We start from the raw sequence: 26,571 nt of genomic DNA on the forward strand, positions 1-26,571 counted from the left end.
GTATTAAAGGTGTGTGGTCACATACTGTCCTAACATCCTTCCACCACCAAACTATTCGCTCCATTTCTTCAAAACCACTTCACTTCCATGATTCACCTGTAATAGTGAAAAAGCATTGGGACGATAGACGAACAAGTTGTTGCCTTTCAGAAAGGCAATTCTGTGCTGGGTTGATGGTTGATTTGTAGTCTCTTCTGGAAATGCATCTTATGTAATGTTAGACAGCTATAAACAGACACCTACATCTAAGCCAGTGATTTCTCCCTACCAACTACAAAGTGAGTAAGGAAGTGCCTAACATATGACTCCTCTGATTCATTTTTACACCCCTACTTCAGGGGAAGTCACTAAATACCTTCTTCTCTTCTATGACTCTAAAGAAATCCAGCATCTGAGGAGTCCAATATCTGTGTAAGAGACCCTTCCCCCTTCTGAAGGGAACTGATCCAGTCTTTGTATCTTATCTCCAAAGCAGCATAGCAAAATCTGTATCCTGGTGCCCATACACCATGGACCAGCTCCCTCGTGTGTTCTGTATAGCTCTCTGAATTACTGGGCTGATGATACTGCTGTACCCTACTGCCAACAGGGTGCTCACAGTCTGCTCTCCCCTCAACACCCTACCCCAACCCCGCACTCCCTCTGCTTTATCTAGACGGCAATCATGGCTAGTGGAAAGTTTGCAATATAGGCACTCCCAAAATTATTACTGAATTTTGGTGGAGAGTCCCAAACTGAGTTGACTGAAAACATGTTACTTGGATTTTTTCTTTTTTTTTAGGCTAATATTTTTGGGAAAAGGTTGAAATAACGTCTGCATTTCTACTAGCAAATGACTGAACAGTTTTTTGGCTTTTTAGTTTTTAATATGAAAAGTCACAACTTGATATTCCCAATCAAAATATTTAGCTTTTGTTTTTAAAATTGTCTTTACAATATTGATTTGCACTGATTAAACAGTAATGTACATATTTGGAAATGGGGAAGCATTTTTATTTTTGAATCAAGAAAAACAGGCTGATTTATGAGCCACGTTACTTGTGTTTGAAATCACCACAGTCTCCTATTCTACCTGCCTTAGGAAATGAGATGAAAAATTATTAATAGAACTCTGTTCATTTTTGACCAATATCAGCCACTCTTTTTACCTCACAAATCTGTTTTTATATTATTAAAACACTGTTTGTACTTTTGAAAAGTAACAACTTTTGCTGAATTAAGAGTCTTATTGCACTTTAAATAGTAATTGTTAATCTAGAAGTGTATGGTTGTGGTCATCAATGTTCAAGGTCCAATTTTAAAGTTTTATTCCTTCTACTGAGCACAAGGTTGAAGTGTTTTAATCTACAGAAGGACAGATGCTATGGGATGAGTGATGTAAATGAACATGAGAATATGATGGTTCTAAATAAGAAGGAGCTAATACAGCAGATAGATAGATAAAGAATTGTTTTTCACTGCAGTGCTAGCAAAAAAAATTAAAGAAATGAAAAATTGACTAGAGAAAAACTAATGGACATCGACTTGCAGCAGAATATTTACTCCCTCATGGTCTCATGCAATTATATAGTCTCTTTTTATTTTGCAAGGAGACTGTGATACATTCACTTTTTACAGCTGGACAGCACATTAAAAGCATACAGTTTCTTCTGTCACTGCTAACTAAGGAAAAGAATAATTGTCATTGACCTTTCTTTCTGAACAAACTGTAGATAATGTTTCATTTTTCACCAATATACAAGATATAGCCCTTTTTGAATCATACCCATTGTATGGTATGCTGGTGTAAGAATGTTGGCATGCATTTTTGATTTTATCTTTTATTGCAAAGGGGAAAAAAATCCTTTACTGCAGTGCTATATATTTAAGAAAATTTCTTCATTACACTTGGAGGAAGATTTTAGGGACCTATTTTATATTTTTATTTGAAGTAAAATATTTCTCTTTTGTTCTTCCTACTTTTTAAGAAGCATGCATTTAATGTTTCTTATCAACTGTATGCACAGACATGTTTCTGCCCACTTCTTTCATCTTTTAGCAATTTGCTTTGTGTGGTTTATATAATTGTGAAATCTGTATGCAGGTAAGCTTTAGTGAGTTTACTTTTTTTTTTTTTTGGTACTACATGGCTCTCTTGTTTTATCTTAGCATTGATTCAAAGCTTTTCATACAGTTAGTAAATTAAATTTTCTTACTTTTACTATACAGAACTTAGTTCAAAAGCAGGCAAGCATGAAATTAAATAACTCTTAAAATCGTTTTTAATGCAATTTATTACAACATTGTAATAATCACCTCTATTTGATCATATAACACAATTATAATAATCACCTGTATTTCATCGTATGACACAATCTGTATAACATATATTGGATAAGACTGCTGATTCCCTCTTTGTGTCATGCGACTAAATGTGTTTGCTAATAAAAGGATAGCAAAATAAATAATTACTATGAACCTTTAGCTCCTTTTCAGGCCTCTTGTAGGAAACATGAAGTTTGTAGATTTTGAGAGGTTAACAAATTCAGGCTTTTTAGATCAAAGACAAGGCAGCCTAGAAAATAAAAGCCCTCTCAAGTAGGAAATTTCCCCAGCAGCCATGTTCTCTATGCCTATTGTGATGCATGTCTCCACAAAAATTGTATATTTTCCAAATTACTACACACCTGTCAAATGTAGGCTTTGCAGATAGCCCAGCTAGGCTACATACAGCTGAAAGACAGTTGCAGAGCAAAAGTTGGTATAATAGTGGCTTGAGTTTAAAGAAATTTGATTCAGCTCCCTAAAGATAGGCAGCTTCTATTATTTTTTTTTCTAATTCTGCATTTATAAGAGATGAAAGAATCATTTTTGAATATTGGGGAAATAAGTTGCGTGGTATTCTATGCTCTAATCACACGGCATGGTGTTTCATGCTTTCAGTGCCATTATCCTCAAACACACAAACAGGTTTTTTAATCACTTTTTAATTTATTTTTATTTTTATTTTTTAACATTATCTGCTCAAAAAGCTGGCAGTCATCATTGACATCCACCCAAATGCTATCTGCAATTAAATAATGTTACTAGGATAACCTCTGTGGCCTGAGGAGACCTAATATTCAGTTTTAGCCAATGGAAAGAAGAAGGAACCTCTGCAGCCATCAGGAAGCCACCTTGGGCACCTAATTTATACCTCAGCTCTTCTGTTGCCTGTACAGGGAATGCAAATTAACTGTTACTTCACCTGGGATTAAGGCTGCCTTTATTTCTACTGAGGATAGCTGCCTAATGGAGGAAGGTCATCTGTTTTTCGAACATACGAAGATGCCAAAGGTATCCCCCTTTTGTCCTGTTCTGCATAACAAGAAAGAGTTCTGGTAACTGGGGCACTTCAGCGGAAAGTGGAAGGTTACGTTTGGGGTCAACTCCTGCCAGAGGAGACTCGAACCTCCAACGTATTGAAATTACCAGGATGCAGGGCATTCTGATGGGCGGCAGAAAGAATAGTCCATGTCTGTCTTGTTAGAGCAACTGTTCTAGTGGAAGGTTAGGCTTCCTCTATGCAGAACGGAAAAGGTGACACATAGGCAACAACTAATAATAATAATTTGGACTCCGTGGTGAAGATCAGCTTCAGAACTCATCAGACCACCATTTTCAGTATTGGTTATGACCCTTCCAAACACTACATTAATGAATAACTCCTTACAGATCTATTGATCAGGGAATTTCACTTGCCCTTGTTTCTGTCCTTACCTGTAGTTTTGCTTTCCACGAGAACCTCATGTTGCCATGAAGCTCAAGAAACCGCTTTACAATATGTGTTCTTCTGGTTGATTTAGATTTGTCTTTTCCTTCTATAGCATTTTTCAATCTGCTTGTAGTTCTTTGTACAATCTTTTTCTACTTTCTCAAGTTGTGATCATGGGGCCACACCCACCAACCTACTGTATTATCTTTTTGGTGTCTCCCAGGCTTAGCCCATCGTAGCAGGGATTGTCTGTTTACTCTTTCTGACAAGACCTCCAAACCTAAATGCAGTTATATGTACAAAAAAGGATTGTATTGGAGAACAAAATTGTACTGCGGTGCAGGCTTTTATCAGTGTGGCCGTGATGACAAAAAAAAACAACTCAGAGTTAACATTAGATATTCAAGCAAAACCTTCCAATACAAAACTGCTTTCAAATTTAACTGCATATACTGTTGTAGCCACAATGATCAAAGTAGCATGTCCTTCACTGGCTTTTTTCATTCTGACTTTGAACAAGTATCCTCTTTTTTTTTTTTTTTTTTTTTTGCTTTGGAATAACAATGCTATTATCATATTGTTAAAAACTCCACAAATTGCCTTTTGTTTTTCCAGTGTTGTTATACGATCGGTTTCATTTGCTCTGGAAAACACCTGACCCAGACTGTTCATGAAAGTTGAGCTAAATATGAGTTACTTTAGCCACGTGTATGTGATGTTGAATATGTGCAAAAATTGACAGTAAAATCTCTCACTCAAGTTTTTTCATTATAAAAATAACATAATTACATCACTAGGGTTTTTGTGACTCTTTTCTTGATCTAGTTTGTCAGCGTGATGCTAAAGTAAGCCAAAATTATTTTAAAAGAAGAACATCTGAAGGGGCTTTCAAGGGCAAGAATCCTAGTCAGGCAAGGTAACCACACAGAACCTTAGAAGGTGAGAAGATTAAGAAGTGACTGAGTGTTGATAGATGTATGTAAAAACTAAAAAAAAAAAAAGAAGTTAAAGTGTCAGCCTCTTCTGAGGGCTCTTAAGTAGATAAAAACGTAACAAAATATTGGCTGAAAACTGAAACTAGACAAGCTGGAATTAGAAACGATGGGAAATGGGGGGTAATGACTGGGTAATTCACTAAAGATAATGGTGGGATCTCTAGCACTTGAATCAGGACTGGAACATTTTCCAGCTCAGCCAGAAGTTACATGCTTGGTTCAGGAATCGCTTGATGAAAAATAATGGCCTGTGTTATGCAGGGAGTCAGACTAAAAGATTAAAATGGTCCTTTCTGGCCTTAAAATCTATGAAACTGAAACTTTCATTGACAATGTCATTGTGATTTGAAGGAACTCAGTGCACAGGAGTATCAAGACTTAATAATGAAAAAAATGTCAGCATGGCTCCCTAGAATCTAGAGTAAATGATCATAACGGTCCCTTTTGGCCTGAAGTGATATGCTAGTGCAATTCAGAGGATAATTAATTCCTAAGGCTGCCATATGTAGGAAAGAACCTTGACTTTTCACTGCAGAAACCACATGGAGTCCTGTTGTTACAGTTAAAACATTACTATTTGAAATCCCACAGCGAAACTGAATGTTAAAAATTGCTTAGGCTTTTCTTGTCTATTTTTACCATCATCATCCAAGGATAGGATAAAGATGAGTCTGGATGTCTTCAATGCTCATTTCTGTACATTTATGCTCAAATAAACTTTTGCAAATGAGAAAGGTTGAGATTTTTTTTTTTAAATAGAATCTTAAGATTTTAATGGAAACCTTGGAGACACTCACTTTGAAGATGATACAATGATTCCTACGTTTTTGCAAAGTTTATGTCTACGTATAGTTGCTGCTATATCCTATCAACTTTAACTTCATTTTAAACACTTTTTGTAAGAGTATTTTCTTATTTTTAAAGCATTACTAAAAATATAGTAGACAGGAAAAAAAAATTTCGCAGGGGATGCATCTACACAGTATTTCTAATAAGAAAATATACAATACAGACCTTAACATTTCATTTTAACTCAAAATATGGTTCACTGGTACTCCAGAGCAATGCAAAACTTCTGCAGCCCTGAGGCCTCATGATGAGCACTCTCAGTGATGAACCAAAGCTTACTTTTGAAACTGTCCACTTGCAGCGAATACTTCAGTGTAGAGGACTGTAGTAATGAGATAAAGGTTGTGTGGTAGTCCAGTCCCTGAATTGCAGTATCTCTGTGCCTTTGGGACTCTTATTTTGATCTTGTCCTGTATGCCTTTTCACTTCCATCCACCTGCTAAGCCCTGGTTGCCACTGGCTGAATGTTTTCTGATAACACAATAGCCCTATTTAAGATTGTTTTGAGCCATTAGCCTTGTCCTTCTTTTGGCTTGTGTAGTTATAATGATTTAAAAATAAACCACAACAATCTTAACTAATACTTACTGCATAGGATTTTGTCATTAATTATAAGAAAGGTCTGGAGGATCTGTGCTATTTTATTCTTGTGATATTTTTTGGAAAAGTCAAAAATGACTTAGGTAATAAATTTCATAAATGAGCCAATTAACAACAGCCTCACAACATCCTCAAAAAATTTGTCAGATTCTCAAAAGTTAGGAATGGAAAGTTTGACAAGGAGGGCAAATGATCTTTTCCAACATCCTGAATTTATGCTTTAAGTGAAAGATGAATTTTAACTTTACACGTTAATGGCACTCATATGATAAAATGACTTCAGTCTCCAGATATGTCATGCCTTTTGCATTGTCCTTTAAACTCTAAGATATTTAAGTTAACGCCTTCTTACATGTTCTATATTGTCAAAAGTTCTCCTTGCATTCAGGTATTGCTAGTTAATAATAATTGCACATATCTCTTCTGACATCAAACATTTATTTCCGTTTCTGATCAGAGGTGAATGTAATATTAATGTGTTAAAATGGAAAACCATGTTGGCTTAACTGTGGAGGCAACAAAGCTTAACACATTTGCATGATGCATGTGTACTGCATGTATCTTCTAAATGTAATTAAATAGTCACATCACAGGCTTTGACTGTTTCCTAGATTTTGAAAATTTAAGGAGCGTTAAAGCTCACCTACAGTTCACCTTCTTTTGCTGATTCCTATTACAGTAAGTGGCATTTTCACACATCTCAGTAATTTTCAAAGGTCATTTTATTGGCTCAAAATACATGCATTACAGAAATACATTATGCAATCCATTTGCATTTGTTCTGCAGTTAATAACAGTCCCAGTTACTTACACTTTACTTAAAATGCGTATGTATGGCATTGCAAATGATTAGGCTAAGATCTTCAATTAAGCATGTATGAAATATGGCTCATTGCCAAAGTCTATTAGGATTTTTTTGAGATAGCTTGTTGAATGGTGACAGAGAGATGAAAAATACGGCAGCTACAATATTGAGAATAAGAAATAAAGGATTTGCAATACTTTTTCTTGCTTTGAAATAGGTGCAGTATCATGAAATGCTCTACAGTTTCCTGACTCTCAGTAGAATTAGTCCTTTTGTTAAAGCGTTCCACTTTAAGGTTATTGGTCTAATAAAAACTAAAATAGGCATTTAAAATAAAATAATCCTAAGGAAAGGTGCGTATATCATAGGAATTTAATGATTTTTGGAGAAGTTCTTCAGAAAAATAACACTAATATTTAAAGCACTAATAAAATGACAAGAGTAATGAGAATGAAAAACCAATAGCTCACATTTTTCTTTTTTTTTTGTTTTGCAACCTTTTCCCTGTTAGAGGGTTTGGCTTTTCGTTTTTGAAATGGCTTTTATATTCATTGCCTATTGCGATAAAACCTCACTAGAAACATACTAGATACTTAATGACAGTTGTCATTTATTAATGTAGTAAAATAACAGTGGGTAAAATCCCGGTGGCTTATAGTTAATTGAAGCAGATAGAGTCGGAACATGAAATTCTTGTTCTTTTTGTAGGACAGTGAAGATTGTACTTTGAAATATTCTTTAAGAGTGATGTTTTACTTAATGAATTTAGCTTTTGATTCAAGAAAGCACTTAAGCGTAGATTTAATTTTATTTTGTTACATTAGGCTGTTGCTGTGTAGAAGTAGATTTAACCATATGCTCGAGCACTTTAACGTATTGGAATCTTACTTGCTATTTTTCATGCTGCTAAGTGGAGAAATCACATGAGATTCATGGATATAGCTGACATGCTCAAATTGCAATAGGCATTGTTTTTGATGGGAAGTTGAATTGGAGCACTGTTTTCTTTTTTTCAAGATGCTTTTCAAATTCCCCAAAGATTGCTTTTTCTTGCATCCTATATTTGTATTGTACTTCTACTGGCTACCAAAGACACTTTGACTTCTTTTGTATCTTCCTGTTGAACAGCTTTTTCACACTGCTGGAATAGAAAATCCAAAATATACCAGAGATTTCAGTAACTTCTGACTTCAGTAACTCTGTGCTTTGTTTGTTTTCATTCTATTAAAAAAAAAAAGAAAGAATGAGAGAGTCCTGCACAAAGAAAGAGACCTCTTAATATATAATAGCTTTCTTTTTTTTTTTTTTTTTTAAAGCATCCTCTGGGAAAGTTCAGAAACTAGCAACACAACAAGTCCAGCTTAGACTCATTCAGGTCTAATGGGACTAACTTCAGAGGGGTTGATGAAGCATTTATGTAAACCCCTCAGGCAGCTCATTATCAGCTATATATCTGCTATAAATATATCAGCTATAAATCTGAATATATTTTGAAGCGACAAAAAGTACTCAATGCCTTGACAAAATCTGGGTAAACTTGTAAAAAAGTCACAAGGATATTTTTAGAAGTTTGTATTACTGCAGTATGATTATAGTAAACCCTTTGCATAATTATGATGAAAATCATTGCTATGAACACTGGAACTTGTTTAGCTGAGCTACAAGCTGCCAGGAAGTGAGCTGACTGTTCTGAGATCTATGCAATGAGTTAGAGGCATTGACTGTATGTTGCTTCCTGAGCTGTTTAAATATTTTTATTTAGAAAATAGAAAAAAATAGTATTAAAATATCAATAATCAAGGTAGGAGGGAACAGAATCTCAGATTTCTCTGTGATGAGTACCTAATCAGCAGACTAAAATCATGTGTCCTCTTCTTGCTGTTGACTGCCTAATTAGTACACTAAACCATGTTTAACTCTACAGTTCTTGCATTACTGGCTACCTAATGGGCCAATTTCAAAAAAAGGAGGAGGAAAAAGTATGTCTGCCAAAAGCCTGTTTGGTGGCTAAAGCATCCGCACAGAAAAGGGAAAGCATGCTGATCACTAGGTTATATATGCTTTAGCATTGTTGGTCCTCAAGTCTTAAAAAATAAAAGGTCTTGCCCATCAATGCATTGACCTTCAGAACAGGGCTCTCGGGTCTAGAGCCTGCAGAGAAAGAAATGCGCAGCGTGTGTTCCATCTCACCTAACTTCACATGATTGCATCTAAATGTATTTTCCCAAGCTACTTTGCAGCCAGCGGAAAGAAGCATACACCTTTAGAGCATGATTCATCTGATCTGCCTCATTTATCAACTTAAGAACGAGATGGGTTGAACCCCATAAGTGCCAATGTGATTTTTTTTTAATTGTAAAAGCAACCTTTGTGACTAACTCAGATCTAGATGTTTACATTGTAAATTTGACCTACATTTGATCACAGAAATCTCATCAACTTCATTAGGTGCCTTAAATGTCTAAGCTTCAGAGAGAGATGGAAGAGTTGACAGCTATGTTTCCTGCATTCCCTCTCAGAATTGCCTAGATCTTTACTGACAATATTGGGGACCTAGATGCCTAATCTGTATGCTGCGGATCACCTACAGAAGCTGGACGTTGATTCTGGTATTTAGTTCCAGTACCAAAAATTGGTACTGTAAGAAGAGAGTCTGTCCGACTCATTCCCTCATGTTCTCAAGGCATTACTGGCTGATTGGAAATATGAACAGAGACAAGCAAAAGGTACAGTTAGTATGGAACATTTTAATAGATGATCTGAGCCAGTTTAGTCTTTATGTAACTGCAGGAGAAATTATACCATGATTCTGCTAACGTTTGATCAGGGCACCATGTTTCATCCAGTTTTCCCCTGTCAGATTTCTCAAGTCAGCAGAATTCTGCTCACTGCTGCCAATAATATTCCCTGAAATCCTGGAACAGATGGGAGAAAGCGTTGCAAAACTATTGTAGTATTGCACACAAATGAAGAATAGTAAGATCAGAGTAAGGCTTTGCAGGTTTGTCTACTGTGACCAACCAATAAACCCCTACAATGGAAGAAGGCTCAGAGGAGATGGGCAAGGGTGGGGTGCCCAGGAAGCTCAGGAACAGTATAGGATGTGACTCATTAACCACAGCTGTTGCACCGAGAGCTAACTTTATCTCAATACAAAGGGGATGGAAGAGGGACCTTTGTTTTAGATAAGCAGCTATATCCATTGAGTAGATCAACTGGTATAACTATTTCTCCCTAAGACAGCCAGACCAACATGGTAGGGGGAACTGTATATGTAGCTCAGCTCAACATAGAGTATAAAACCTGAACAACTGACAGAAGAATTTCAAAGAGAACAACAGGCTTCAGTGGGCTTCAACCTACATGCTCCTTCCTGGTGACTGGGGACGTCCAGTGTCGTGACAATGAGCGTATTATACAGACCAGTAATGAGGATCACATTTGTTTTGTGACTGAACTGCATATTGCAATTGCTATATTTTGCTAAGTGTATACACTTGTATTGTAATTTCTCTATATTGCTATATTACTCTGCTAATCAAAAATCCCATGTAACATCAAATACTGTCAAAGTAAACTTTAATATAAAACATTACACTCTCCATGTGTGGAATATGTAAAAGAACCTGGTCAGAAAGTACTGGACTCTGACATCAACTTAGTGAGGGTTTAAGGTATTTGAAAAGCTCTGGACCCTATTGGAGGGTTTGCTGTGTTGAGCATCTAAAGCATCATGATATAACTGCAACTTAAAATACAGGTTTACCGGTAGACATTTGTTGTTTTAATGATGTAGAATAACACTGGACCATGACTAACCAGCTGCTTCTGCTTTAATAAACAGGTAAACCCGTGCATTTTAATGAATATTTGATGAAAGCTGATTATGCATACCTTCAAATTATGAACATCAAAATCTGGTGCTCTTGCAACAAACATCCAGCTGATGAGTTCTTCCTTCCCAGGTTCAGTTCTTGTTGCGCTGGCCATGAGGGTATTATCAGTGTGGCAGGTGTGATGCAGCGGGGAACCACAGAGATAACTTCAATATTTAAAACGTTTGCACAGCTAGGCTATTTAAACCTCATGATTCTGTGAGGCAGCAGGAGTAAAAAAAAAAAAGAAAAGTGTTTTTTGGTAGATTTTAGAGTGTCTAATCAACAATGTATTTATTATAACCTTCTAATCTAACAATGACAATCAACCAAGCACATTGTATTTGCTGTAGTTTTTCATATCTTTAAGATTTGTACCCTTGACTGTGATCATTACCCCTATTTAAGAGTTATATTATAATTTAAGAAATTGGCATAATCATTATATGAATATACTAGTGCTTCAATATGATTTTGCATCGCACACAAAATTATGAAAGAAGTGATTAGTAGTGATTCTCAAAGTGTTTAAATTTGTGTTGCTTGCTGATAGCCCTGTTCATGTACTAAACAATAACTGTTATCCTAGCGCTTATCAGAGAAAAGAAAAAGTAAACTCTGCTTATCCAATTTACTAAGTCATTTGAGTTGCTACACAGCAGTTACTCTGATTAATGTAGCTGCTGAAGCAAAGTGGATATGGATGATTATGAACTATTTGCATTAAATAATTATCCAGCTTTTCTGTATGAATCAAACCTTAAAATGATTTGTGAGCAAAAATACATCAAGAGAAATAGCACAAGCTTAGTGCTATTGCCCTGAGTCTACTGTTGCTAAGTCTATGAGAGTTTTGTCATTGATTTTAAGAGGTGTTAATGGATGGTACAAACTCACCATCCATTTCTGCAAGGCTCCTGTTGACCTCACTGGACTATAATTAGTGTGCACCACTAGCACCACTCCTGGTGCTACTCCTGCACTGGCAGGACTTTCAGGTGAAATAACTAACTGCCCCTTCCATTCAGTTTGATGAGAGACAAAATTACTCAGCGCTCCTTAAGATCATTCACATTTCTGCTTTATATGTTAGCCTCCATAACTTCCGACTGGGTCTAGTAAAGGGTTTTAGGTGCTAAAGGAGCTCTTAAACAGAATTAAGCTAAATCCAATACTATGATCTAAGATTTTTTTTTTATCTCAGCTAGCTTCCAAAGACAGCATTGCCTAAAATACAGTGTGCTTTTTTTTCCTCCTTTTTAACATTACAATTCCATAGGCTCCTAACGATCTGCTTGGGTTATTCACAGAGATGTGCCAGTCTCAACAGTGCTGAACAGCCCAGTATCTGTCACTGCAGGGATTCAGGATTTGTGAGTTCCTCCACCTTTATTACCTGAAAGGTTCAATTCAGTCCGTTTTCTCAGATCAGATTGCTACTGCTGCCTTCCTTCCAAGCACAGGCCGAAGAGCTGCTAGCTCGCTCTCAGAAGTAACTTAGTGATTAAAGCACAAGTCAGGCAAAGAGGCTCTGAATTCAAGGCCTCTTTCTGCCTGGCGTGATTAAAACCTATAACATGGACCTCCAAGCTAACTATTACTCTCTCACTGCTTTACTTCAGGATTAGACAATTTTGTTACTCACCTTTTCTTTGAAGCCTGTCCACATTCAAAGGAGAATCAAAGTGCTAATAGAGCCAGAAAAAGCCTGCAAGAGTGAGAGTGATTCTACAGCCTAGTGATTAGGACACAAACTGGATAGCAGAGAATCAAGGATAGCTGGTAGGCATTTATATACCTCAGGCTGACTTTCGATAAAGCACTTAAACCCTCTAGATCTTGCTGTTTAATTCTCCTGCTTCCCTCTATACCCTGGTGAATCCTGAGGCACTCCATGTGTGTCAGAGAAGTTACAGAAGAAGGACTGGAGAATACAGATTAAAAGAGCATCAAAGGAATAGCATGAAGAAGAGGCATTAAGCACTTTACCTTCAGAGATTAATTGGCCAGACAGATAAGGGGGGGAAGCAGTAAACACGATGCCTGATTTACTAAAGCCTGACTTCACCAAAGCGTACAAAACTATTCCGGATGACATTTTTACAAACTAATTGGGAAGTACGTTCTTCATAAAACATGAAGTGGATACACATCCTGGTGGAAAACTCCTCTCCAGGAGAAAGTGTCACTGATTTTCTGTCTACCGCAGAGGCATTTTAAGTGAAACCTGTAAGAGTCTATTCTGGATCTGATTCTAGTTCATATTTTCATGAGCACATCAGGCGACGGAGTAGAGAATGCAGTGTATTTTTCAGTTAAAAACAAACTTAAAGCAGTTGTTTTGGGGAGAAGGATGAGAATTCAAAATAGTCCTGATAAACTGGAGGGATGATTTGAAACAAACTAGCTGAAATTCGAGACTGACAAAGGTAAAGTATTAGGCATCAGAAAGAGAAGCTGAATTAGAAAATGGAGACAAACTGACTAAAACAATACCACAGCAGTGGATCTCGAGAGTGCAGTCTGATTCAACTCAAAAATGTGATTTTCTTGCAAAAATGAAATGCTCCATTCTAGAATGTCTCAGAAAGCATCTGATATTTAAGAAATATATGATTCTGGACTCATAAAGATTAATATAAGCCTTGTGTTTATTTCTTGAGGAACACTTCTGGAGTAAGACATAGATAAATTGGGGAGAATCCAGGAGCAGCAACAAGTATGAGAAGAAATTTCAAAATGAATGGAAAGAATTTGATTTGTTTTTCATTAAAAATGAACACTGACGAGAGATCTGTTAACATTTTTCCTCTATGCGAAAGAGGTTGTTGTAAAGTAGATGCTGGAAATGAGCAACATATGTTTCTGCAAAAAATAGCTGGTTTAAATATTGACAAAAGTATGGAACTGAATTCAAAAAAAAGATCACAGAATGCTCTTCACTGGAAATGGTTACAAATAAGCTAGATAGACATCTGTTATGGCCAGTGTGTATGCACAGTCTTGCTCCAGAGCAGAGGTCTAGCTTCCTCCTGGAGGTACACTGTCATACTTTTACTGTGGGATGGTAAATTTGTAATTTAAATAACTGCATGTAGTTTTATCTACAGAATACCTGTAACTTTCTACTGGAAAAAAGGTTGTTTTGGAACAGGATACAATAACATCCTTATCACTACAGTAACTTAACTAGGGAAAAAGATGAGTTTTATTAACCTTACTGAGTATTTCAACTTTGCAGAAAAGTAGGTAGGAAAAATTTAGGCTTGAAGAGTTTGTTTAGGATAGGTACGCTACTCACACACAGTTTGTGGGTACTGACTGTTTATCCAGAAGAGGCTACGGTTAACTGAGGAATACAGCATAGGGTGCAGTAACGTTTTAGGTTGCAATTTTGGAACTGTATACTAGTCTTATTTTGGCATCAGATATTTTGGTCAACAACCTGTATGGGTAAATTGGAATAAGAATATAACCATGGTAACGATGCTGTAGAATTGATGTATATTTAAATGAATGCTTTGTAGAGCCGGCAACAAATTAGATTCACTAAACTATTAACTCATATTATTTGAAAATGTCCAGAAAATTAACAAAATGAAGTGGAAAAATGTGGTATCGCATCTTAGAAGAGTAATACTTTGGAGCATGGTGTTTTTGAGTCCAGACTGTCTTTCCAGTTGGGCCAGCTAGCAAGGCCTGAGTATAGAAATACACAGCAAGTTTCTGACAGATTTTGCTTTATGAAAGTACTTAATTTCAGTGTTAGCCATAGAGGAACACAGTGCAATTGTCAGTGCGATGAAGTAAACCTCTGGCTTCCTGCAAGAACTTCAAAGTGCCTGGACAGAGGCAAACCCTGCCGAAGTCCTGGGTGTTTAATACGCCCTATCTAATCTCACACTCAACACAGGCCCCGAAATTTGCGCAAGTATATCACGCTTCTGTTTATGACCCTTGTAGCAGGGAAAAACTGCTTAGTGCATGTAGTTAAAGCAAATCAGGATCAAAGTGGTTTATTGACTTATTAACTACAGGTAATTAACCAGCAATCAGTGAGTGGCACATTCAGGATCAGTATCAGTAATGCAGCACATAGACCACACTATGAATTATGGAATGCTAATAAAAACCAGAACTCCTTTCTACCACTAATCCCCGAAAGCTCCGACAACCCAGCTCTGCCCCCGGCTCCGGGGTCCGCGGGGGCGCCCCGCCGCTGTCCGCCGCTGCCCGCCCCGCGGAGGGCGGCGCCAAAGCCCCCGCGCGGCCCCGGCGCGCCCCGGGCTCCCGGCGTTGCCCCCGCACTGCCCCTGCCCGCGCCGCGCAGCTCCCCGCGGCGCCCGCCCGCCCGCCGCGGCGGCGGCAGCAGCAGCAGCAGCAGCAGCAGCAGCAGCATCGGCAGCGGCAGCAGCAGCAGCAGCAGCATTAACAGCAGCAGCAGCAGCAGCAGCATTAACAGCAGCAGCAGCAGCAGCAGCACCAGCAGCAGCAGCAGCAGCAGCACCAGCAGCAGCGCTGTCCGGCCCCGTGCAGCCCGTAGAGAGCCTCCTGAAGAGCTGTCCTGATAGCATTACAGTATAAGGACTGCCAGGACTAGCCCTACAGTAGTTCGTTAGCCAGGCAGCAAGTTGTAAGGAGCAGTTAGCCTTTCTGAGTCATAGATGTTAGAACTGGATAAAATCTAATAAATTTTCTAGGCCGTTCCTCTGCTAGCACAGAAACATTCCCTAGGGCACACTATGCTGTATCTTCTAACGCTTTTTCCAGTCTAGCTTTAAATGCATCATGCAGTGTGCCTTCTTGTTCATATTTGGTTTATTTTTTATATATGGTTTGTATTCAGGTACAAATACGAAGCAGACAATAGCCGTTTTCTGAAAATTCCTGGTAAAGCCTCCTATTCTCAGGTGTCTCTTTGACATGAATAAAAAACACAATCCAATAGTAAAACAAATGCCATGAATAAAGTTTCATCTAATGTGCAACCCTGGCAGAAGATGAAGGAAAATGCCTACCGGCAATAAACTATTAGCACAGGGACAGCATCTGAACAAACTTGAACAGAATACCTGTAGCAGTTAGCTATTTCCCTATGATTCAGGCAAAACTGGTTCTAGTAGTAACAGGTAGAATTGTTTAATAAAAAGAAGCTGAGAGAAAAACACTAGAATAAAATAAAAGTTTACAAGTTGAAATAAAAATGCTGCAGAAAATATATTTACGATTGCACGTGGAGCTCTGCCCGGACAGAGCCATTGTGTGAAACCTGAGCATCCTCCAACCACTTGCATACCTTTGGACAAGCAGACTGTGGTATTTAGCTCCTCATTAGCACATGTTGCATGATGAAATATTTCAAGCTTGACACAGAATAACTTCTACATCAGAAGAGTCTTTTCCACCTGAGCTGGTAGAAAGATCCACTTTTAATTTTGAAGGAAGCAAGATAAGGTACAGAGGAAGCCTCAGCATGGAGGTCTTTGGACATTAAACTGGTTCATTTTGTTTGTAGCAGTTGCGTCGTCATTCCAATGAAAGCTAGTGTCCCATTAGCTGAAATCACTGTCCATTGGGTCCTGTGGCTACTATTTCAGAAAGAGAGGATATTTAAGTTAAGGATATGTTTGATCTATTCCACAAAAGACAGCACATAAATCACAGATACACGGATATACATCTATGGCATAAACCAACCTTGCTGACATACTTGAGTCGATACATTTTTGGTGTAACATCTATCTATCTATTATGGGGTTTGGTGCTATTCGAACTTTAAGATATGTTACGGAGGACAAACCATTGCAAATCAAAGTCTTGCAAACCACCTACTTGTTTTTTTCTGGAAAGTAAATGCTTATCCTATTATGTTTTTTTTATTCGTGAGGAGTGAATTCAGTTCCCTTCTCTATTAAAAAATTGGCAGGGAGTCACTACAACCTCTGAGCTGATTCAGACATAAATGCTGCTTTTGCGCGTGGAAAGAAATATTCTCTGAGTATTTGCCTCAGGATTATGTTACTAAAAAGTGAAATAAAATGAAAAGCTGGCGTAATTCTCTCTCTCTTTTGCTGTTTCTCTGAGGAAAAAGTCTTGAAGAAAGCCAGCAACAAAATAAATCATTAGTATATGTGAAAAACAAAAAAAAGCTGCTTTTCTAACCTTTTATTCACAGTTAGTTTCTTTCAACCTCTGTCCTAAATCCAATGAAGCACACTCAAAACTCTCTCAGACCCCAAAATCCAACACCGAACCCCAGAGGAAGGCATAAAGTGTGCAGGTAATACGGCACTAACCTTTTTCTTGGTCTTTATCAATGGACAAAACCAAAATACAGCAGAACTAAAGGTGGAATTGTACTCTTGACCACGATCTCTTGAATAGTTTGCACTAGTTCAACATGTGGCATTTCAGATGACGTGGGTAGAATGAATGAAGACTCTATGCCAGGGATTCATAATGAAAATTGAAGATGAAATTTTTATACCTTATGCAGATTACCCTGCTTAGAAATTCAGAGGTAAAAGTTTGCTTTTCAACACCAAAATTCCTATATTAATGTGCGTCACACCGGGAGGATAAGATGGGAATGAAGTTAAGCCCAATAAATCTGAACTGCAAATAACATGAAATATTTAGCAATAGTCATGGAAATGTTTAAATATCTAAAATTGAAAACCAAAACTACAGCACAATTAATGATGAAGCTGTGGTATAAATACAAAGAAAATCAGTTAACATGGATAATTTAATCATTGCTTATCTCTCATGTAAAGATCTTATGTTGTATACTGGTAGGCTTCCTTCTGTCTTTGTTAGAAAACCAACTTGATTCTGAAGACTAAAAGCGTAAGAACAGCTGTGTGGGGTCAGACCACAGGTTTGTCTATCCCAATTGCTAGTTTTTAGCAGTAGTCCCCAGAAAAATCTTAGGGAAAGATCAAAGGAAAATGGAAAATATTCTAAAGCAATTTTTCCTTTATATCCTATTAGTTTCTGACAATCATGAGGATTAAGAAGAAGTTCTGAGCCCCAGGTTAGGCACAGGACTCATTTTTAATAGCCACTGATGGATTTTTCCCCATATACCAGACTAATCCCTTTTTCAATTCAACAAAACATTCTGTGACATTCTTTTGTCTGAGTTGAGCCCGCTGTCAAATGATTTCCCTGGTTCTGCCCAGGTTTTGGTGTCATGGGAAACAGTAAATAATCATTCCCCATTCGTCTTCTTCACCCACACAAGCGTGTGATGTCCTGCCTCAGTTGTCTCCTTCCCAAGTAAGGAGACATAATCTATTTTAGTCTTTCCTATGCTTCCTATGGAAGCATTTTTTGTATCTCTGTTCTTAGTCATTTTCTAGTTTTCTAGTATCCCTCTTAAGATAGAGTGATTAAAACCATGTACAATTTTCAAGGGATAGAATTACTTTCTCCTACAGAAGAATGCATACTTGTTTGCAGGTTACGTATTTAGTCTCAGCCAGTCTTCTCTGCTCCTCTTTCTTCTCTGAAGACACGTTGGCAACACTAAAATCTTATTAGTTAGACAATTTTGGATCAGATGACTTACTCTCTTTAGGTTAAACTGAATATTTATTTTTTTGTGGCTAAGGTTGATCAAACCAAATTATATCCTAAATGGACATGTACAATATATTTATGCAAGTGCCATGATGAATAGTTTCTGTTTTGTTTTCAGTAGTTTTATTAGCATTATCTGCATTTGCCTTGCCTTTCGGCAGCTTAGCGTTGGGCAGTTTCCAACAGAACGGGTAAGAAAGCTGTGTTAATTTCTATAATATATTCTTGCTGAGATTCTGTGTCATTTGAAAAAAAAAAACCAAGTAATGTCAGCTATAACTGCATGTCTATTTGCAATTATAAGCATAAAGCAAGATTTCACTGTAGAATTGACCACACGAATCTTATCAAGATCACCAAATGCGCTCTATAATAATTTTATGACAATAATCATCCTTACCATATTAGAGTATATATTTTTATGTCTCTTTCTTAGAATATTTTATAGCTGATACTGAATTTAATATCAGTAATTATTTGCTCTCTTCAGTATTTTGATAGCAGTTCTAAAATTATTCCTTTTAGACTTGTACATACTATAATTACATAATTCAAGACAATCACAACAACAATCAAGAGAAGATAATCTATGTTGTCTTACATCTGCTGTCGCATCAAAATTTATACCAACCCTTATCAGGAAAGTATAATTTCCTTCCACATTAAAGATATTTTTGGGGATTTTTCATGGGCTACTAGCCAGCAGCTCTGTAGCCCTAAGTCATTTGTTTACAGAGTGAGTGAGCAGTGTCTTGGTTCTGAGGGACTATTTCTAGAAGTATGAGAGGGCTTAATGGTCTATGCCTTTCAAACTTAAAGCTCTATGCTTATACGGACACATTTCTCTGTTCACTGAATTAATTTATGGAAAAGCAACTGAAGAGTAATGCTTTTCAGTCATACTCTGTTTAAGCTGTATATGGAAGGTATAGGCCTCCATAACTTAGTTCCATTCCATGATCATCTAGTCCTGAACTGAAGTCAGTACGAGTTTGCCACTGATTTTTATGGGGAAGGGATGCCCAGAAGAAGAGAAGCATATTTGTCACATATAAATTGCTTTTAGGGATTAGAATCTTAGAGAAAAAAACTATATGGAATTTATGAAAACTTTTGGAAGAACTGAATTATTGTCAAACTCTCAGTGCATTACCTTTTAGGTCTTAGTTCTGAAAAAGGATTCTCATTAATAAATGCAATTTTATGGGAAAAAAGGATTATAGGTGAAGAAGATAAGAATGCAAAAAATGAAGAGTAAACAACTGACCAGAAAAATTTTATTGTTAATATTATTTTAAAAGGAAAGTATAAGAATTATATCGAACTGCTGTGGAATACAAATGAACCATGATGTATTAACAGAAATAAATGCTTTCTGTATTTTTTTTCAAGGTATTGGATGCAGATGTTTTAAGATGACATTTTTAGGACCAGTCTAACCACAGTGGGATAAAAGGATATGTTGATTTTCATAACATTATTTCTGACAAAGCTATTTCTGATGAGGCTTCCATGTAGCCGTTGTAACAATGAGGGAATAATGAGGGTAAAAAACATTAAAGAATTTTAAAGGAAGGATTATTCCTCTTATAAAGTAGAGGAGGATCGTTAGCTTGAGAATTTACAAGTGACTATAACTCAATTTTCCTCTTCTGTGGCAGAGTGTTCTCCAGTATAGCCCTTTCTCTGAGTACACTGAGATGTTCTATGAATGAAGGAACTAAGAAATTATGAAAAATAGTATGTTCTATGTTTAAAGACAAATAAAAACTATGTCTAATCTCCTGAGATGAACTGGAGAAGAACAGCTTCTTCATTTCCAATCTACATGACATTTTACGAAGTAAAAATGTTGAAATATCTTTAATGAAGACAGGATCAAGATCAAAATTTAGGAAGATGTCAAACAGACATTTGGCAAAAGACAACAGATACCATCTTTCAGGGCAGAATTAGAAGGACTGAAGTTTTAAAGGACCAGGAAAACCTTCTGAACAGGCTTGAGCTATATTATTAAATACTGGTCACTTGTTCAATAGGATCCAAAATAACATTTCCCTCTTTTAAACCAGTGAGCCTCTAATCCACCCTTAGAATTTTTCACATTACCACGCTACCTCCCAATTAAACCCCTAACAGTAAGCATAGATCAGCTTCACCGTTTCGGAGTCACTGATACAGAATGCTTACCTAAATTTTGGCTGCTAGACAAAGGAAAAAAATGGAAGTGAGGTAACCATCAGTGGCATTCTAAGTTTTAAGCAGTAGCTGGGCAATTAATAAAAACCATTGTCAAGATGATCTTTCTCAGTGTTTCTGAAGATATTTCTAATGCTTGTTTATGATTTTCATCATGAACTGAAGTCAATTAGATTGGATGGCCTTGGCAGAACTCCAGATTGCTTGTAACATATCACTAGCCATGGACAGTTGCTCAAGTGTTGCAAGGAATTCGAATCTTTTAGTCAGCTTGCTATGATTTTCTCTCTTTTCTAGAGACAAACATACTTATACTACTCTTATCACAAGCTAAATACAGTAGTGTTCTTTATCCTAAGCATTTCTTAGTACTGAGACCTTCTTTCCCTACAACTCTGAGTAAAGATTAAGCCACTGAAAGAGTATTCATTTAATGGTCTTTGCATTGCTGAACCTAAAAAATAAAATTTAAGGCTTTTTTTTATTGTTAGTCTTAACAGAGCAGACAGCTGCCTTTAGGAAAAGATTACATTGCGAGAGAGTGCATTTATATAAGCTTGGAATTGTTTTTCTTTTTAAAATAGTTTTGGTTTTGTTTGTTTCATAGAGCACTTATGGGTTAAACCCATTTGATGAGTTGATATGAAATAACTGGGCTATACATTGACTAGCTTTGAGAGTGTCACAACATATAGTCTGTAGATGTAAAAATATTTTACAGTGGCTTTAGTATTTGGGGTCAGGTACCTAAAGCTAATGACTCATAAAGCTATTGACTAAGAATTTACTCTTATTCTTCTAAAATCAATATATATTGATATGTATATATCTCCTAGCTTTCTGTTACAGAGTATAACACCTCTTCTCTGGATAAAACAAAATAAAATAGGTGCATGGATTCAAGAAAAGAGCAGCATATTGATATAAAATATATTTAATTAGCTGAGCCAAAGAGTGATTAGAGGTTATAAAAATCAAAACAAAATATGAACCAACTTAAGCCTTTTCTATAAACTTCAAAAAATTCAAGCTTTTTGGCACTTCCTTTTTTTTTGAAAAACCAATACTGAAAGACAGTTTTTTAAGATGAAGAGCATCAAAAAGTGCTACATGTCACTAAAGCCAAAGAGACTGGGAAAACTACACTAATGGCACACCTATTTGGTAAAACTTAGTAGCAAGTCTCTATAATTACACTATCCTTTGGCCTGTGTACACACACCCAGTCTTTTGATTTAGTTCACTTACCTCTTTCTGACTGTTCATGTAGTGGTTTTCTGGAAGCAAGGCAATTCCTTGACAATGAAAGACTTTTTTTTCCGTTTGAGATCATGCTGCAAATAGGTCTAGAAGAGAACCTTATAACATCCAAGAGACTACTGCTACACTAAGTGCAGAATAAATAAACTAACAGAGATATTAGATTTATTAATAAGATTAGAACATTTATCAGACAGCCCCATAGATTGTAAGATAATTTACTTGGAAAAAAGGTTATGAGAAGCTGGAATTTATGTGGTAGCTTATTAGGACAAGAAAGCAAAACAAAACAAAACATAGGACTGTAGTAAATCTGAAAGAATCATAAATGTCTGTTATGTTTGTCACTGCCTAATACACTCAGGGAGGATTTATTCAATAAAGACATAGTAATCTGTGTATGGGTATGTGAGAGCCTCTGCTTCATTAAGGTTATCAGATCAAGGGCCTTTGAGTTCAAAGGCAGTCATAAGTAACAGGGCAAAAGAAAAACAAAACACACAGAGACACAAACCTGATAGACAGGGGACAAAGGAGACAAAGACAAAGACCAGCAGTCTCCAGTCACTAGGTCGTGGGCCATTAAGAAGCTACAGGCATGGCTTTGGAGAGGGCCAGTCTGGACTTTGACAAGAAGGGGGAACTAAGATGAATATTCGAGGGAGGCCTTTGAGACTGTGCGAAACCGACTAGGGAAGGTTTGGGGAAGGGGACTGGGGTGAAACAAAGAGGGGAATAGAGAGGAGGGGTATAAAAGGGGCCAGCCACAAGTCAAGTGGCTGGTCAGTACGCTTGTCTGAGTGAACCCGGTGCCTAATCACTGCAGTTTATCCTATCTTTTTATAAAACCCTTTCTTAACTATCCTTCCCTGTAATCTCAGTCTCTGCCCAATGTGCGGGTGCAGTAATGTCTGCATGCCAGCAACTGGAGGGTCAGGAGGGAGTGAATTCAACCTCGGGTGAAGGGGCCCTTGAGTCTGTGGTGCCAGCAGCTGAAGCAAGTGAGGGTGTCAGTGTCAGCAGCTGGAGGGGTCACAGGTGGAAGGAACCTGTGTTCGGGTGCCAGCTACTGTGGGGGGATGGGGGTGAGTGACTTTGAGTCCAGCCACTGGAGTTGGACGTTGGGCAACGGTGGCCCCCAGGCCTGTGGTACTGGCAACTGGAGCAGGTGAGAGTCCTTGCGTCAGTAGCTCAGGCGGGGACCATGGGCTGCAGCGCGCATGTCCTGGCACCAGCTACTGAGGGGCTTGAGCGTTTGGGTTTTCCCCTAACCTGGTGCGCCTGTCTGTGTCTTTGACTCACTAGCAAACTTCAAGTCGAACTAGCTGGCAAGTAGGAGTCCCCAGGTCCAGGCAGGGATATTGGATGTGCAGAGAGCCCATGCTGGCATCTGAGGGCTCTGCAAGTGTGGGAGTGCTTGTGAGATGTCTGTGGGTTAGTGAGCATCAAGCTAGGCTAGCCTGTGTCTGGGAGACACTCGGGCTTGCTACTAGTTGAACTGGCAAACAGGAGAGCAGCAGCTGCATCCATCAGCCTGCGATGGAGAGATCCCAGGTCTCTGGGCACACAGATGGATGTCTAAATTTAGTTAAATGAATGCCACTGGAAGTATTTAATTCTATATATGTATTGTTATTAAATAATATATTCTATTTGTTCAGATTTTTTTTCATAATTTATTTCTTCATCCTCCAACCATCTGAAAATCTTTATATTCTAATGATATTTCCATTGACAGTTTCATAGGTTTTAGGAATGCAAGAGTTTGTTGTCATTATATGTTTTAGCCCGGGTATATATATTCTGGCCATAATTCTACATTCAACCGAGTTTTTTTCTGTAATTCCTCCATCAAGCTCATACTTCTTATTTACTCTAGCAAATTGGTGTGGGGGGGGATGGGAGGAGAGCAAGAGAGAGTGCAACCCCATATACCTCAGATTCCTTAAAAGTTTTCGCAGGATTAATTGCAATCACTCTTACATACATTTCACTTTATTTCAGGTTTGAATTTATCTGTTTCAATTTCTTCCCTTTGGAAATTTTCTTTTCCCTTCTTAGAGTGTAGTCTTGTTGCTACAATGCTTGATATGCAATAGTTGGAACGATTACAGATTATGTCTGAAGATTTCTCTGAACCTTATTCTTGAAGCAGTAAGTTCTAGCTACAGTCAAAATCAAAATTAGATGTATATAATTTAAAAATCTTGACACTTCAAGCAGACTTGGGTCTACTGATGATTCTGCAAATAAGCTGGATCATAAAACTAGCACACAGAAACACAAAATATGTTTAAAAACATTTTAACTTGTGCTTTAGTAAAAAAGATTTCTCTCCTTTAAGTAGAAGCTACAGAGGATAACAAAAAAAGCATATAAAATCTATATTTTTGGCCTCTCAAAATGACTTCCATGATGAAACTGTAATGTTTTTGGATTCAGTATTAGAACATAAATTTTTCTTCCTGTCTAGATAAGTAAGCATTTTAAACTATGCTTACTATGGGAAACCTGAGAGATTGCTGTCCTTTTTAAAATTCTTATATATCTAGTAGAACCTTAATTGTACCCTAACCTTATGCCATTTATTGAAGCAATATAGTGCAGCAAATCTGGATATGGAAAGAAATTGATGAAGCGTACTGATCAAGACCACAACACACAGTGCAACTATTTCAAAGTGAAATGTGCGTCAAATGCTGGAATCTGCCTGAAGACAGGTATCTAACCCCTGTTGCTTTCTTAGAAAAGCACGCACATCAACATTGATAAAAAAAAAAAACACACACACATTCAATATACTAACGCACACACACGCACATACGCATGCACACACACAAGGAATTTAACTTTGGCCTCCTTTGTCAGTTGACTTCATTAATGATTAGGCTGTAAAGACTTTTTGTAAGACTGTCTGTTGGAATTGTTCTACTTTGGGCCAATTAATGCACTTGTATGGAAGTGTATCTTTGTGTTTGTGTGAACTCTGGTTGTTAAGACACTGTGCTTAAACGCTGAACACTACCTGGTTAGCACCAGGAGATGGTTGACTGCTTTATCATTTGTAGTGGTTTTTATCTTGGATCTGAGCAACTTCACCTGGTTTGTGAAAACTACATTAAAAGTAGCTTATTTGAACAAAAGATTTTATTTCTAGAAGTCTATATTTGCTGTTTAAACAATTAATTGGAAAATTCTTGACCAGCTGGATATCTAACTTCTAGTGAAATATATTTGCCTGTACAGACTTTATTGAATTACACTGAATTTGCTGTGAACTCTTGAACTGAGTTTATCTCATTACTTCAGGCACATGTAATCAAGAGAATATTGACGTGATCACTAGATTCTCTTATCTAGTTGACCTCTGAGGTAGTCTATTAAATATCAGCGCACCTAGCATTAGTCATTTAGGAACTAGGGCTCCTGTTCTATATTTCTGCCAGCTGGAGCAAATAAAGTATCTCGATTCACAATCTAGCACCAGGAAGGTCAGTAAAGAATAAGGAGGCTTCAATTTTAATGTAATTATTAAATATATAACACATGATACTAGTAGATGAAGCAGGGGAAGAAAGAGAAAGAATGGCAGCATTGAAAAAATTCAAAGGAAGTGATGTTCATTTAAAACATCTCTTTGCAACTGGACGAGATGTAAGACTCCCATATACTGAACTGACACGGGGCAGGGATCAGGCTAAGATCTGAAAATGTTAAAAGTGAATATGAATCATCGACTGGTAGAGGGAGGGCTCTGTTGATCAGTATAGAAGCAGCTCATTAGTTTTCACACCACTGATTTGCCAGCCTGTGTCACTTTTCTTTTTAGCAGAGAATTAATAGCAGATCAAGGCAGCAGGGAGCTTCATATTTCAAACACTTCATTATTTACTTCATATTTGTGAACATATTCAAATGTTTAAAATAATACTTTGCAAAGTTGACTACAAGTGTCAGACTACAAAAACTACACTTTTTTAAGCTATTTCCTTGATTTTATTTTTCCTTCATGTCTATGTTTGCTTTTAAAGTCGTTCTTCCCCTGTTATATTCAGGCTTAAGGTTTTTCTCCTCCTCTCTAAATCAACTTTGGCCTTTCACTCTCCTCCTCTTGTATGCTATAATTCCCATGGGGAATTACACCACTGTGAAATTGAAGTTAAACAGCAATCAGTCAGACTCTATCTCCCTTACAAGGATTCTGTGCATGCTAAATTTATGCTGGAATTTGGCAGATACCGCAATCTGTACAGTAACTATTTGTCGCCAGAAAAGCCCACACTCTTAACAGTTCATTGTACGCTATAGCTAACTAGCTGTTTCAACCCTGACTCTTGCACTTTCGCTGTAGTTTCATCATCTATCCTGTTTGAAACATTGCCATGTCTTAAACCTGTTTTTATGTGCTTCACTTAGAGAAATCAAGAATAAATTCTTAATGTCCCTTAATTAAAATCCTGAAAGAAATTAAACAGTTTCAGTACTTGTCTATTTGAGCTTTAAATGTTGTAGAACTAATCATGGTGATATTCAAGGGGAGTTGTTTTATATGTTGTTACTGACAGACAATTTATAATGATTAATGGACACAATTACAGGATGAGTTACATCAGGGCGTACTTTTACTGTGTTAAGGCAAAGTGTATCAAGGTCATTATAAGATTAAATGGG

This window comes from Struthio camelus, chromosome 1 (assembly GCF_040807025.1).
Source record: "Struthio camelus isolate bStrCam1 chromosome 1, bStrCam1.hap1, whole genome shotgun sequence".
NCBI classification, from domain to species: Eukaryota; Metazoa; Chordata; class Aves; order Struthioniformes; family Struthionidae; genus Struthio; species Struthio camelus.